This window comes from Octopus bimaculoides, chromosome 10, assembly GCF_046866305.1.
Source record: "Octopus bimaculoides isolate indiv1 chromosome 10, ASM4686630v1, whole genome shotgun sequence".
NCBI lineage: Eukaryota > Metazoa > Mollusca > Cephalopoda > Octopoda > Octopodidae > Octopus > Octopus bimaculoides.
In genome coordinates, this window is record NC_142937.1 from 30,546,659 (window position 1) to 30,563,000 (window position 16,342).

A 16,342-nucleotide genomic window follows, 5' to 3' on the forward strand; every position below is an offset into this window, starting at 1 on the left:
ATATATATGGCGGGATTCTTTCAGTTTCCGTCTACCAAATCCACTCACAAGGCCTTGGTCGGCCCGAGGCTATACTAAAAGACACATTCCCAATGTGTCACGCAGTGGGACTAAATCTGGAACTATGTGTTTGGGGAAGAAGCTTCTTACCACACAGCCACTCCTGCGTCTGTCTGTGTGTGTGTATGTGTGGGGGGTGATATAATTAAACTTCAGTTGAGGCACCAATCCAGTTCGGTATAGTCCAAACACCTCGAATTTAGGTGACCAACCTGCGTATAAGTAACAAGGATGTCCCGGTGTCAATGCATTACGGCCGTTTCAAGCGGCTCCATTTAATCGCTCAATGACAACATAACATTAGTTTGAAAGAAACTGCTCTCCCCAGACATAGATGAACATATAGATTTCCAGCAGAAAGGATAAACCATTTTAGCAACAATATATCAGTACTAGAATCGAAAATAATTACATAGTTTCCTTATGTTATATTTGTGCCAGAAACAATGTAATTATTTTGGTTTCTAGAATTGGTGAAAATTTGCTAAAAATACTAAAAATGGTTTATCCTTTATGTTGGAAATCTATGTGGTCATTTACGCCTGAGGAGAACGATTTCTTTCAAATTGATGCAATGCTCTTATTGATCAATTAAATGGATCCGCTTGAAACGGCCGTAATGCATTGACATCTAGATACCCTTGTTACTTATTTGCGTTTCATATATATATGGGTGGGTGTGGGTGTGGGTGGGTGTATGGTGGTGGTGGGGTGTTGAATGTGTGTGTGTATATATAGAAATGAATATTTATTATCCTTAAGCAAGAATGTTGTTGACAGTGATTTCGAAGTTTCGACCAGCTAAGCCATCGTCCGACTGCAATGCATTAGAGTTAGTGTTGCTTTATATAGTCTCTTGCGCAGAGAATCTTCCTTGGGTTTGTGGGTTTGAGTGGAGTGGTAATCAGGTGTTTATGGTTGGTTATTATGGAGAGGTGTTTTGGAGAAATTTTTGTTGATTAAATTTGGGACGATGTTATTGTTTAGAATTTATTCATGTAGGTAGAAATTTGCAGACAAGTGTGTAGGTGTTTCTCTTTTCTTAGGTAGGCACAAGGTGTGAGAGTATTGTTGTTGCTTTTGGTATTTTGGGGTTTATTGGATTTGACAATGGAAAGGTCAAAGGTACAAAGTCCAGTATTCAAGTCCTTAGCAATTGGGTGTCTCAACGTTTTTGTTTTTAACAAAAGAATGCAGGTAGACGGTAAGTTCTGGCAGAGAAATTCCTAAACATTTATGAATTTTTACATACCATAAGATTAGTACCAGGCTTGAGAAAAAAGTACTAGGGTCGTTTCATTTGACTAGAAATTCTTCAAGGCGGTGCCCCAGCATGGCCACAGTCGAAAGACTGAAACAAGTAAGAGACACATGAATAAACAGTACAATAGTTTCTTCACAAATTAATGCAAATAAAGAAAGCTAGCCCATCAGATTAGCGGAACATCAACTGTTCAACTTTAAACATACACAATAAAGTCCTTTATATATACAATGTACTTAAGGCCAGAATTGGACGAAATTACATGGATTTGGGCCATAGAAGTAAATATCAAAGTAAAGATATATTGTGTTGCTATTATTATAGAAAAAATGTTCATCACATTTGGATATCCTCATATCAATTAAGTTCAAATGCTAGAAAGAAATTCAGGAATTCCCCATTCTTAATTTAAGCAAAATAACAAGAAATAACAAGAAGTGAAGTAAAAATAATATTAAAAATATATGAAAATATAAGCAAATAATATAAAAGAACTCTTCACCAAAGTAATTACACAGAGGGAAATATGGGGGACAAAAGATCTGATGATTTTAAGATTCTATGGAATTCATGGATAACTTACTTCATAAGTAATTTCCTAGATTGTTACATGATGTCCTTCCATAACTATTCGCCAAATCTTCTCAATCACCGCCTCGTTTCCGCTTGTGGATGGCCTACCTGAACATGCCTCACTCACCACTCAGTAGAAGCCATATTTGTAGCAGTTGTACCACTCCTTAATCTGAGTTTTGTCCATGGCATCATATCGCCAATGGTTTGTTGAATTGTCTGGATGGTTTGAGCTTCAGTATCACCAAGCTTTTGGCCAAACATGATGCAATATCTCTGCTTGATGCAATTGGTCATCTTACGGGAAAACGAAAATCCGAGTGGGAACTACATATCTGTACTTTGGGCATAACAGCCGAGAACTGATGCAGCCTACAGGTACAGGAAGGGCGGTGTCACCTCCCATCCAAAGGATGTTGCCCACGTGACATTAGATTTGGAGGAAAAGACATTAAATTCGTATACTTTTTGTGCACACTTCGTGTGTGTGTGGGGGTGGTTAACCAGATGAATTTTAAGTTCGTCTCTTCAATCTTTTTCAGATTTGGTCGGAAGAAAGTGATAATTGTGTGTTTATTTTTGCAAAGGTCAACCGGAATAGCAACGGCCTTAATCTCCAACATTTATGCCATATATGTGTTACGTTTTATCACTGCTATTGGTGGTGCTGGATCCTACGTTCCTTCGGTTGTCTTTGGTAAGCAAACAACAATAAAGCACCATAAATGTCCACTTTTAATTTTGAATGCAAGTTGAATTATCTTCTGTCTTTTTTTCTTCATCGGCTCTCATCCATTAGAGGGAGTCCTTTGAGGGGTTTTAATCATATCAACAACTTTATTTTATCTCATTAGGGAAGAACTGTTACGTTGCTCTGAGTGGAAAGTGAGCAGTCTTCATGAGGCAGTATGCCAAGTGACATTGTTGTGTTCGCAAGTTGTAAAATTTGTGTTCTTGTGATCACGTGTATGGTGTAGTCTGCACTTTTTGTCAAGGACAGGAAGTTGGAACAAAGAGCCAACGTGAAATTTTGCGTCAAACTTGGGAAGCCTGCTACAGACATTGAGCCCTGCTTCAGGAATCTTATGGTGATGAGGCAATGGGTCGTACGCAAAGTTTCAAGTGGTACGGATGCTTCAAAAGCGGAAGAACATCCCTGGGAGACGATGAACGATCAGGAAGACCTGCCACGAACGCTACCCCTGGAAATGTGGAGAAAAGTCATCAGCTTGTAAATGAGGATCGACGGAGGACAACGAACAAGGTTTTGAAGCATTTGAGGGAGGACATTCTGCGAAAGCGATCGAATCTATGGAGAACAAAGAATTGGATTCTTAACGATGACAGTGCACCCTGTCACCAAGCTCTCCTCACCCTTGAGTTTCCCACCAAAACAACATCGTATCGCCTCCGCACCCGCCATATTCGCCAGATTTTACACCTGCAGGCTTATATTTCTTCCCCTAAGATGAAAATGCAACTCAAAGGTTGCCGTTTCGACACCATTCTCAAGATCAAGAGAGAAAGGCAGAAAGTCCTCGACTTCCAGGCTGGATACCAAAACTGGCAGAAACACTGGGACGGGTGTATTGCTGCGCAAGGTGACTATTTCGAAGGAGATGATATTAAAAACTTAGATAAATAAGTTATTTTTTTTATTAAACATAGATAGTCCGGGAAGATTTTCATACCACCTCGTATGCATACATATTCATGGTGGCATGCATATATACATGCACACACAAAAACACATATAACCCCCCCCACACACACACACACACACATACATATAGGTTATGAACAAACAGAATAAAATGTAACACGTTAAATGAGTGTGTGGGTATATATATATATGTAACTGTATATAATATATATCATAATGATATTTATTCTCCGATTTGAAGCGACATTTTTTTAAAATATAAACAAATGACTGAAAAATGATGAGCTAGCCTCAGGCAGAATTGAACTCACGAATCGACGCTTTCGCGGCTCCTTGCGAATCCTATTGGCCAAACGTTCGAGCCTCATGGCTGGCTGCCGATAGATTTCTGTAAAATATGGATAGTTTATACTGTTCATGCTATATTATAAGCATTATCCTGCGTTTGAGAATAAAATTATTTCCTTATCTTTCAATACATCTCAACGCTTCTAAAGCAAACTTTGTTTGTTGACTTTCAACGTAAGTTGAATTTAATGCACACACTCACGCACACACACACACACACACACACACACACACACACACACACACACACACACACACATATATATATATATATATATATATATATATATATATATATATATCAAACAATAAGCAACACGGATTTCAAAAGTGATTGCAGTACGCACGTTTCATGCTACATCAATTTATTTAAGTAATGTGAGCATTACCTTAAATGCAATATGAAGAGCAATCTTCAGCTGCACGAAAAAATGTAGAAAAAAAGACATATTACAAATGTGGCAACATATTAAAACCAAGTGGGAGAGAGCAGAGGAAGAATATATAAGTCCATCTTGACATAGCAGATAGTTGGAATTTCCAAAAAAAAACACAAGAGACGAAGACGTATTTAAAGAACAAACAGGTGTATTAGTTTAACGCTCGGGAAGGTGAGAAAATCTTTTAAGTTTCGAGCCTACGCTCTTCAGCCGAAAGGAACATGAGAAAACAAGAGTTAAGGAATGGTATCGATAAGATGCAATCTACATATGTTTCATAGCGAGTGGAACCTCGAAAGTGGTAAATACCCAAGTGAGGGTTATACTACAGGCTACTCGTCAGGTTGAAGGAATCTTGATTAAATGAAGTTTAATTCTAGCATTCTGATCGAATCTTCCGTGTGTTACTTCATGCCCCCTTAGAACAATGCAACCTTTATTTAATCAAGGTGCCCTCGACCTGACGAGTAGCCTGTGGTATACACCTCGCTTGGATATTTACCACTTTCGAGATTCAGCTCGCTATTAAACCTATGTAGCCCGGATTTTATTTACGCCATTCCTTAACTCTTGTATTCTTGATCACATACCTGGCAACCCTGGCTGCCTTCCTTGAAATATAAAATTATTTTTGTCAGCTTATCGTACTTCGATACGGAAACGAATTCACAACCTTCCTCCCCATTAAACCACTGTTGTTCCTGAAAGTTGTTTTTTTTTATATTTTGCTACGGATTGCCTTAAGCTCAGCTTCATACACCTCGATCCTTGAATCCCATGGTCAGTCTTTCTTTCTCTCCCTTTTCTACACCTTTCGCGTAGTTGACTGGTCCTAAATTATCTGTGTTCCGCTGGCACATGACATGTCTTGTTGTTATTTCTTGTTTTCCTAATCTAGCAGGATACTAGCACGACATTACACCAAACTCAGCGGTGATGGCCATGTAGTATTCCACTAAACTGAAGTTGTATTCTGTCATAAAAGTAAGATTAGACTCCATACAATAATAAATAGGAATTATTTGGGACAGATGATACAGACACAGCTTTTCATACAATATAACAAATCAAATATTAACATGTTGTGGATCCTTTCTGAATAACAAGTAAACGCTAACTAGTCTTGAGACAAAATTGCAAGGGGTATCAGAAACGCTTGTGCGGTGTCGTGTGTGAGGCTTAAACGGAAAACGTATTCAGTTCATAGCTTGGACTTACTCTCACAAGTTCATAGCAGGTGTCAACGAAATTGGTAACATGACAGGCTAATGTCGAGTAGGCAGTGACGGTAGATTAGCTGCTGAACAAATCGCCATGATAACATAGGATATAATGATAGCTATTGAAAACGACGGTGGTCTGAAATCTGCTAGGCAAGCGTCATTAGAACGACGATAGTAAGAAGACTGCTAGTCAAATGTCATTAGAAAGACGGACGGTAACCACATATGGTCTATAGCCTGAAGCAAAAGAGATTGGACAGCCGAAAAAGCTGCTGTTATATCTTTTATGTCTTGCTGCTTGATTTTCCCACCAGGGAAAAATGACTTGTTGGGAGACGATTGGATAGTTGTACTCGACCATCCCAACTTAGCGTCTGTAGTTTTGTAAAATATGTCCGTTTCTATATTTCTAACCAGTATGTCTAGGAACGGGGTTTCCCCTTGATTCTGTTCCATTGTGAATTGTATGTTTGTTTTAATACGATTAAGGAGTCTTTTGAAATCCAGGAGTTTATCTATGTTTTCATTCCAGAGGATGAAGCAGTCGTCCAAAACTTTTCTAATTTTCTTTTATATATTGGGAGAGAGGGTTTCCAAATTTTGGAAATACCTCCTTATATATTGTTATTTCTAAATAGCCCATCGTTAGGTTGACAATAAACGGGGCTGCCTTGGTCCCCATTGCAATTCCAGATTTTTAGCGATAAATAGTGGGGTCGAACATGAAATGGTTATTTTGTGGGATGAATTTTATTGATTCAATTATGAAATCTTCGTTGATCCGTTCTGGTATTTCGTCTGGATATTTGTCCAGCCAGAAATGAATTGCTTCTATTCCAAAACTATGGGGTATGTTGGTGTATAAATTAATTACATCGAATGATACCATAATTGTTTCCTCCTTAACCCTTTCTGGCAGGTGATTTAACATATCTAAGTCATCTCTAATATGACTCTTAATATGTTTTAGAAATGGTTTCAGGAAGATGTCCATGAGGCAACTTAGTCGATGTATTTCACAGGATGGTCTAGCTATAATGGGCCGTAATTTTAGGTCTCCTGGTGTTGATGTATGTATGTATGTATGTATGTATGTATGTATGTATACCTTTGGTGATTTTTTGATGGCTTCGTTTATAGTCTGGCTTTTGTGAATTTTCGGTAGACCATAGAATAGGCTGGGTTTACATTTAAAGTTTTTTATGTAATCTATTTCTTTTTCTGTTAGATCTTTTCCGTGGATTTGAATTAGTGAAGAGAGGTTTTTCATTATTTTTTGGTGGGTGTGATCTTTATGGTGGGTGTGATCATTATTTAGCATGGTTACCACTAGATTTTTGTAGTAAAATGTGTCCATTACCACTACTGCACTTCCTTTATCTGCTTCTTTGATTGTTATTTCTTCATTGTCTTGTAGTTCAGTTAGTCCTTTCTATTGGACGATGCTGATGTTTGAAATGATCTTTTGCTTGCGCAAGTTGTAGGGGAAATTTTCAATGTGGTTGCAGAATCAATCGAGATTTTTATTTCTTTCTGTGTGGAGGATGTTGTTGACTAGTGAATCATTTTCGCTATTATAATTGGTCATATATATATATATATATATATATATATATATATATATATATATATATATATATATATATATATATATATATATATATATATATATATATATATATATATATATATGTATATGTAGTAAGTACGTAAGGAGACAAATCGCAAATCCATTCAGGTAGATGGCCCTGCTCAATCTGTAGAAAAGATCTAGGTAGAAACTCCATACGATGTACACAGTGTAAGCTATGGACACATAAGAGGTGCAGCAATATCAAAGGAAGGTGAACAGGGAAAATAAATTTTGTGTGTGGAAGGTGCACAGGTACAATAAATACTACAAATGTACAGAAAATGGACCCCATCCAATACTAGTGGGGGTAAGGTAGAGGTAGTTGATAGCTTCTATTATCCTCGTAATCAAGTGAGTAGTGAAAGTGGATGTTCCAACAGCGTAGCTACGAGAAAAAGAATAGGCCGGGCGAAATTCAGAAAGCTCTTACCTCTGTTGGTAACAAAGGGCCTCTCCGTAAGAATAAAAACATACTGTATGATGCATGTGTGCGAACAGCTATGCTACATGGTAGTGAAACATAAACTGCGACAGTCGAGGACATTCGTAGGCTTGAAAGAAATGAAGCTAGCATCTTCTCTAGTTGTGCAATGTAAGTGGCATGTACGACAGAATGTTAGCATATTGAGAGATAAGTTGGGCATAAGTGGCATCAGATGTGGTGTGTAAGGGAGGAAACTGCGATGGTATGGTCATGTGATGTTTATGGACGAGAACAGCTGTGTAAAGAAGTGCCGATATCTAACTGTGAATGTGTTGTGTGAACGCCCCAGACGATAAGTAGGCTAGTCCAATACATATAAATGGTGGACGTGATAGCTAGTCGTAGAAGCGTCGAGTAGATTTTATGAGTTGAGTTGTTGATTTGGTCGGACGATAGCGTTGTTGTTGCGAGCGGTGAATTATTGTACAATGAATTTTTGAAACTGTTATATTGTTGGAATTTTGTAATTATTGATGAATTTGATTCTTTCTTCCCCATTGTTGGGTGAAGATATGGAAGCTGGCAGTTACGCTATGAGTAAAATCCAAGAGTATTGGAATCTTAATAATGGATTTACAAAGGCAATGACCAATCTTAAGGACAATTGGATTTTACTCACACGGTATTGGGATCTTATATGTATACCATTCTGCCTAAACAATGGATTTACAAATACAATATCCCTACATTCACTCTCTATTTCCTATCTTAACTAAACTAACTATTGCATAACCATCCTCTCACACCGTCTCCAATGAAGGGATATAACAAACATCCTGGAAACAGCTGTAAGACCTTCTATTTATAAATGTTCTATATCATACACAGCCTTGGTTTTTTATCTCATTACGAAAAGTAAATCCTTATATACATACATACATACATACATACATACATACATACATACATACATACATACATACGCACGCGCGCGTATGTGTGTGTATGCGTGTGTGTGTGTATTATAATTCCCTCTTTATATCATCATCTTTGTAATTGTTCTCATTTTTCCTCATCATTCTTTCAAATTCTAGCTTCTGAAGTCTCTTCGGTGGACAGTAGAATGAAATCTTCCATGGCAATCCAAATAGTGTTTTCCATCGGATACCTGATCCTTTCTCTGCTGACTTATTTTGTGAGGACCCGGAGGACTTTGATGATCATAATATCAATCCCGTCACTGATGCTCGGTACCGCCTATATCTGGTAGGTATACATGTATGACGGGTGAATGAATGGATGTGTGTGTGTGGATATATGGGTGTATGATTAATGGATCTATGTATGTACGAATGTATGGATGTCTATATATATGTATGGCTGGATGTGTGTATGTATATATGTATGTATTGATGTATGCATGTATGTATGGTTGGGTGTATGTATGGCTGGGTGCATGTATCAATGTATGTATGCATATATGTACGTATGAGTAAATGAATATATGGGTGCATGGATTTATATATACGGACGCACTTAAGTATATGTGGGTGCATATATGTATATATGGATGGATGTATACATGGGTAGATGAATAGATATGTGCGTATGGGTACGTGTGTGTGTATGTGTTAGTTTGCACGTAAGTCTATATGTATATACAACCCGTTACATAGTTGGCGATTAAACTTGCAACCCTAACAAGTTCGTTTGGGAAGGAGGGTGGGAGTGGGGTGTGTTTATATTGGACACTTTCCAGGATGAGAAGCAAAACACGTCAAAAGACAGCTGGGGGTGAGTAACCCTTAGTCTTTGTTTAGATATCTCTCTCGGGGAAGGAAAACTATGATCTAACACCTGTACCTTCGTTTGAATCCAATTATGTAGATTAGTTCTTCTTTTGGGGCAAAAGCATTCGATGTTTAGAGACGGGTAACTTAAGAAGCTTCAAATACAGGCTTCACCTGACTTTTAAACATCTTTATTAACATCATAGGTGCAGTCGTAGCTGTGTGGTAAGACGCTTGCTTCCCAACCACATGGTTCTGGGTTCAGTCTCACTCTATAGCACCTTGAACAAATGTCTCTCTATTTACTTATCTGTGTGTTTGTATGTACGTATGTATGTATGTATGTATGTGCATGTGTGTACATATATATATGTGCGTGTGTGTGGTTGTACTTTCCGTTTTCTATTTGCAAGGTTTCTAGACGAATCTCCCCGATGGCTCCTCAATAAAAAGAGAACAAAATATGCCAACAAGATTCTTAGCAACATCGCCAAACTGAATAAAACAGTTTTGCCTCAAACAGAAATCGTTAACATTTTCTCATCGAACAATAAAGAAGTAGAAATCTGGAAAATGTTTACCATTCCTCAGCTTCTAAAACGGACTCTAATTTTGATGCTAAACTGGTGAGTGATATTACAGTTACCATTTTCTGTGTACTCATTATCTTTCATCGTTTACTTGTTTCAATCATTTGACTGCGACCATGCTGGGGTACCGCCTTGAAAAAACATACTTGAATTAATTGACCTCAGACTTTTTAAATCCTGGTCCTGATTCCATTGGTTTCTTTCTAACCGTTAAGTTATGGGGACATAGACAAACCAACACAGGTGGTAGGGGAACAAACACATAGACAAAGACCCACACATAGCTATATACATATGTGTATGTGTGTGTGTATGTAAATATGATGGGCTTCTTTCAGTTTCCATCTATCAAATCCACTCACATGGCTTTGGTCAGCCCATGATTAGGGTAGAAGACACTTGCTCAAAATACCGCGCACTGGGACTGATCCTGGAGCCATGTGGTAGGGGAGCAAGCTTCTTACCACACAGCCATGCATGTACCTAGATTGGTCATAATGATGCAGATACTCGTGGAAGTTTTCTTGCAAGAAATTCATGTGGAGTCAAACTTCAGAGAATATCAAAGATACTAAGTGTGCAAGGATGCTTACATGAAGATGAAATAAAGGAATTCTTTTGAGAGCAAAGCAAAGAATGATAAAATGAGAAGTAAAACTTAGTTGACCCTTTTGATATCATCAACCCACATGAGAATGTCCCTTTTTGTATCATACAGACTTCCTGTTTGATCTAATTTGAAATTTTCCATTCAAATTTCTCGTTAATTTCTGTTCCAGACACCAGATTAATTATGGGCAACTCATTTTATTTAATTTTTCATTATTTTCAAAATTAACTGAAACAAAACTAACATTTTGACAAAACCATGGTAACGAAAGGGTTAAATCTGAATAAGCTGTCTGATGTCCCTAAAAGTAGGTTATTAAAGTTTCGACCATTCACTGGCAGGTTTGTGGTCAAGCCTGTGGCAGTGGAGACTTCCAACATTCTCAGCCCCTCGACCACATCCCTGCTCACCACTATCAGGGTGGAAACAGCCATCCGCAAGTGTGAGCCCCGTGGGTCAGAATGGCTGTTCCAGTGCATCTGGGGCAACACCTTTTCTACTTTGTCTGCTGGGACCTTGAGGCAAACCGACAAACCATTTTAGGTAAATCTTTGCTGTGCGGAAGAGGAAGGATATGATGATTTAGGCAGGGCCCTTCATCAAATTTAGAAAACTATTTCACTAAGAATTACCGAAGGCTAACAAGTGTCAGAGACTACAGACAAATCAGTGAATTCTGCTTATCACAAAATACTTTTTACTCCATGAACATAAACACTCCATGAACATAAACACTCCATGCACACAAACTAAAAAAGGCCACATATACATACAAACCATCTACTCACCATTGATCCAACACACTAAAGTTAACTGGCTCTCATTGGCTAACTCTGTCTCAGTTCTTAAGTTGTCTTAGTTGTCTATATTAGACAGTTAGTTGTATAACTCTACTTGCTGTTCGCCTCAATGTTCAAATTATCATAATTCTCTCTAAAAAGTTACGTAGCCATCTAACCAGTGTTTGGTCTGCAATTTTGGGGCATTTTTGCACATTATATAAAATGTTTGATTTCTTTTATATAGGGTGATTGTGAGCTTGGTATATTTCGGCCTTACTCTTAATGTTGGCAAATTATATGGCAATCTCTATATGAATTATTTTTTGACTTCGATTGTCGAGTTTCCAGCCTACATACTGAACATCCTTCTGTTAAATCGTGTTGGAAGAAAAAAATTGCATACTAGCATGATGGTTTTGGCTGGTGTCATTTGTATTGCTGGAATATTTCCCGTCCTGTATGGCACAAAAGGTAAACAAATCATTATTGTTGTTGTTGTTCTTGTTGTTATTATTATTATTATTATCATCATCATCATGAAAATTATTATTATTATTGTTGTTGTCGTTGCTGTTGTTGTTGTTGTTGTTACGAATGGGGGAAAATTACATCCTGATGATTTCACGTTCACACGACGCGAACATCGCTCTCTAGTATCAAATTTTAAAAAAGGAATAAAAAAATATTGAACACAGGAGAGTGGGGTGATATTGAGACATAGCTGGGTTTGAAACAGTGCTCTACGGGATTCATGCCAGTGGGATTTCGATTGTCTTGTCAGAATGCTCAGTTTTTTGTAATTGTAGGTACTTGATATCTCGACCTCTACGGTCACGAAGAATTTAAAACAACGACAGAATAAGCCTGTTTGTAAGATAAATAAGCACTATATTACAGGCGATATACCTGTATTTCTGGCTGCATCACCTCATATATATACAGGTAATCCTCGTGTTGTGAGGACAGAGAGAAACCAGCCGACAAGCAGGAAACACGCACATTTTACACAGTGAAAGTAGAGGGAGTTGGTGGGAGGAAGAATACAAAGCGGGAACGACAGGCGCGAACGACACAACCAGGAATGTGAACATCGCAGAGGTAAATGAAAGAACTGCCTGTTATCGAAGTCACATGTTTTCTGTAGTTTCACGTGCTGTGTGTACTGGTGCATTGTCCTGCAAAAACAAGATATTACGGCTCAGCTTTCCACGGTGTTTCTGCTTCAAATCTTCCTGCAGTTCATCCAACAGAGACATGTAGTATTCTGTATTGATAGGCGACCCTTTGGCTGGTATTTTATGAGCAGTATTCCCTTTTTGTCCCAGAACACTGAGGCCATAATTTTTCCAGCTCTGGCTCCGAAATTTCTTGGAACACAGTGAACTTATGTGACACCAGTCCATTGATTGTTGCTTGGCCTGGAGATCATAATGATGCTAAGTTTCATCCATGGTGGCTAAACGGGCCATAAAATCAGCCTCTCTCACTGCAAACCTGTCCAAAATCGCCTTTGATGTTGTCGCTCTGATGTGCTTCTGATTTGCGTTCAGGCATTTCGGCAACCATTTTGCATAAGCTTACTCAAGTCCAGAATGTTGTGGATAATGTGGCCACACTTTCACGTGAAATCCCCAGAATTTCAGCTATGACTTTAGCTGAAATCTGGCGGTCCTCGAGAATCATGACGTGTACAGCGTCTTTTATCTGTTTATTATCTTTTTCTTTTTCAGCCCATCGATGGATGTTAACTGCCAGTTCAATATTCGGCCGTTTGTTTATCACTTCAGCGTTTGGAATTGTGTATTTATACACTTTGGAATTGTATCCAACTTGCATAAGAAACGGGGGTTTTGTCCACCTTTGCACGTTTTGGCGGCAGTGTGGCACCTTACACTCTCAATCTTGTAAGTATTCAGACACGGTATTTGTTTTGTTGTTCGCCCTTTTTGTTAGTCCACCCATCGTGGGACCAGCACAACTAGTAAAGAGACAGAGCTAGGCTTATCTTTCTATAACAACATACGAATAAGGAAATAGTATCCATCAGACCAGGCACAATGGCTATAAACCTTTTGTTACCGTATTTGGGATGAAATACACTGTATTTGTTTCAAAAAATTTAGTAAAATAGCTGAGCCTTTCGTTACTACATTTCTGAAACAAACAGCCTATGTTTTAATTAATTTTGAAATAACGAAGAATTTAGTGAAATAACTTAGTCATTATTAAGCTACTACTTCAGGTGGTGAGCTGGAAGAATCATTAACAAACTGGAACGAATGCTTAGCAGCATTTTGTCCGTCTTTACATTGAGTTGAAATTCCACTGAGGTCAACTTTGCCTTTTATCCCTTTGGGATCGATAAAATAAGTACCAGTTAGATATTGGGGTTGATGTAGTTGACCTACCCCAACTTCCCCCGAAATTTCTGGCCTTGTACCAAAATTTGAAACCATTATTAAGCTACTGCTTGGAACCTAAAACTGATATGCAATTTTCATGATCACCGTAAAACACAAAGTTTGTTTCATAGGACTAGTTATGGTCTGCAGCAAGTTGGTATCAAAACGATTTATTTTCAAAATATATTAATCAGCGAAGAATACAAGTTGTCCATTTTCTTTTAATGCCATCTCCCAAATGGGTAAAACTGCAGTTGGTGCCCGACTTGGATATGTTTTGGCTCAATATCCGGAATAGGGGTTACACAGTCAGTGAATCAAAATGGAAAACGTTGTAGCATTGGAAACGAAAGAAGAAAGAAGACACAGTATTTCTGTAGACTAATCTATTATCTTTTGCTTGTTTCAGTCACTAAACTGTGGCTACGCATATATATATATATATATATATATATATATATATATATATATATATATATATATATATATATAAACAAATCTTGACTGTAAAAAGGATTTAGATAATCTTATCAGGTGGTGCTATTAAGTTAGACATGGCCTGGACCAATCCCGATCTTGATGAAACTTGACACATGCATGAAGTTTGTGCCCATGCGGTCACTTGGAATTTCAAAAGAATCAATAATTTTTAATCAGCATTGATTTTTCAAAAATCAATAGGACATTTCAATGCAAATTCTTACATGAATGTTATTTTCTACCGGAAGTTTTAAACTTTTCAACTGATTTTCTTGAAATTTTATACACAGATGGAATATGCGCTATGCATGGGTTGAGATATTTACCTAGGCTACTCAAGCAAAGTGTAAGATGATTTTTGATTAACTGATTAACGAAATTTGGCCTTAATTGTTGTGGGGTTAAAATGTTCATCAATTATTTCAGCATTCTCAGGTTGCTGTAACATGTATTTTCTTAACACCTGCACAAATTATCGATTCTAAACGTTGCAATCGATATTTGATTCTCACGATCAGTGGGAAACACAGTCGTCAAATTAAGTGCTTTTTCTCTAAATAATTTTTCGTTTACTTTTCAAACTTTTAAGTTGTTGTTTTTTCATAGCACTCCTTTACACTTCCTATTTTGATGTTTCCATTGATTATATATTTGCAGCTTTCCACTCATCTGACCAAACGATCGTCATTTTCCGATTCCGCACGCATCTCTTTGTTTTATTGTTTCGTGAATGAATACGCTTATGCCTTCTATTATCTGTCCTATGTCTTGACTTTATTTTTCATCTGAGAGAAATTAGGTATTGTAATGGGTACTGGGAATACCCCCGCTCCCAGGTATTACCGGGTACCTCAGCTAGTATATATATATATATATATATATATATATACATACATATATATATATATATATATATATACGTCTGCTGAAATTACCACAGGATGGTCATGGTGGGAACAACTTTGACCATAAGTATGCTTGTTCAGTAATGATCTGGGTCTAATCAACAGCGACAAAATGAACAAAACATATTTTTAAATTGCTGTTTCTTTTTCTGTTTTTTTTTTTTCAGTCAGATTTGGTTTCTGGCAAGGTTGGTCGAATAATGCCGATGGTTCTTATGGGAGCACTTTCCATAATCGCGGGGCTATTGACATTGTTGTTACCTGAAACAAACAACCGGAAAATGATGGATAACTTCAATGATTTGACTAAATCTGGACAGCTGGAGTTAGTGTAGGTGTCACTCATATGATTTAAACATCATGCTCACCATTATCATTGTTAGCATTATCATCATCATAATCATCACTATCAACAACATAGTAATTATCATCATTATCATCATCATTATCACCATCATCATCATTATGAACCAAGAAGCAAGCCTTTAATCGATCATTCGACTTGCTAGAAATTAAACCCAGTCATCTTAAAGAAAAAGGAAGGACACATTGAATATTGAGTGACCATGGTCAGAAAACAAAACAGGTTGTTTAAGGCTGGAATGCTTTTGACCCTAGGTTTCCTCAGTCAGAAATAATCAGGGTCACTTGGTGGCAGTTTTTTGTTTGAGTAAGGGTCCGATCTCATGTCCATTGTGGAACTCTTCGACTTTGGTAACTCTGATGCCGTTAGAATTTCTCTTGTTGTGTTGTAAGTCAATGGCCACTGAGAGAAAGTGTTAGAAGAACAATGTCCTGGAGAGGAAAGATTAACTGTTGTGGTTAGCAGTGCTGTAGCATGGGCAAGACCAAAGGACAGTTGCTCTGGACTCAAAATTCTTAGAGGTACAAGATTCCAAAAGAAAACTTAAATGAAATGGTTGTATGGTAGGAAGTCTGCTTCCCAAGCACATGGTTCCAAGTTCAGTGCCACTGCATGACACATTGAGAAAGTGTTTTCTGTTATAGCCTCAGGCCAACCAAAGTCTTATAAGTGGATTTGGTAGATGGAAACTGTATGAAGCCTGTTGTATGTATGTACATATAGATAGATATAGATATAGTACATTTTTGTTGATTCTACTTCTATTGGATCTACAATCCACACACACACAC

General features: G+C 37.7%; 1 protein-coding gene across 1 annotated transcript in view; it reads left to right on the forward strand.

Moving 5' to 3' along the window:
• Positions 1–16,342, forward strand: part of LOC106884075 (organic cation transporter protein) — a 69,150-nt gene that overhangs the window by 51,966 nt on the left and 842 nt on the right. The window lies entirely within an intron of this gene.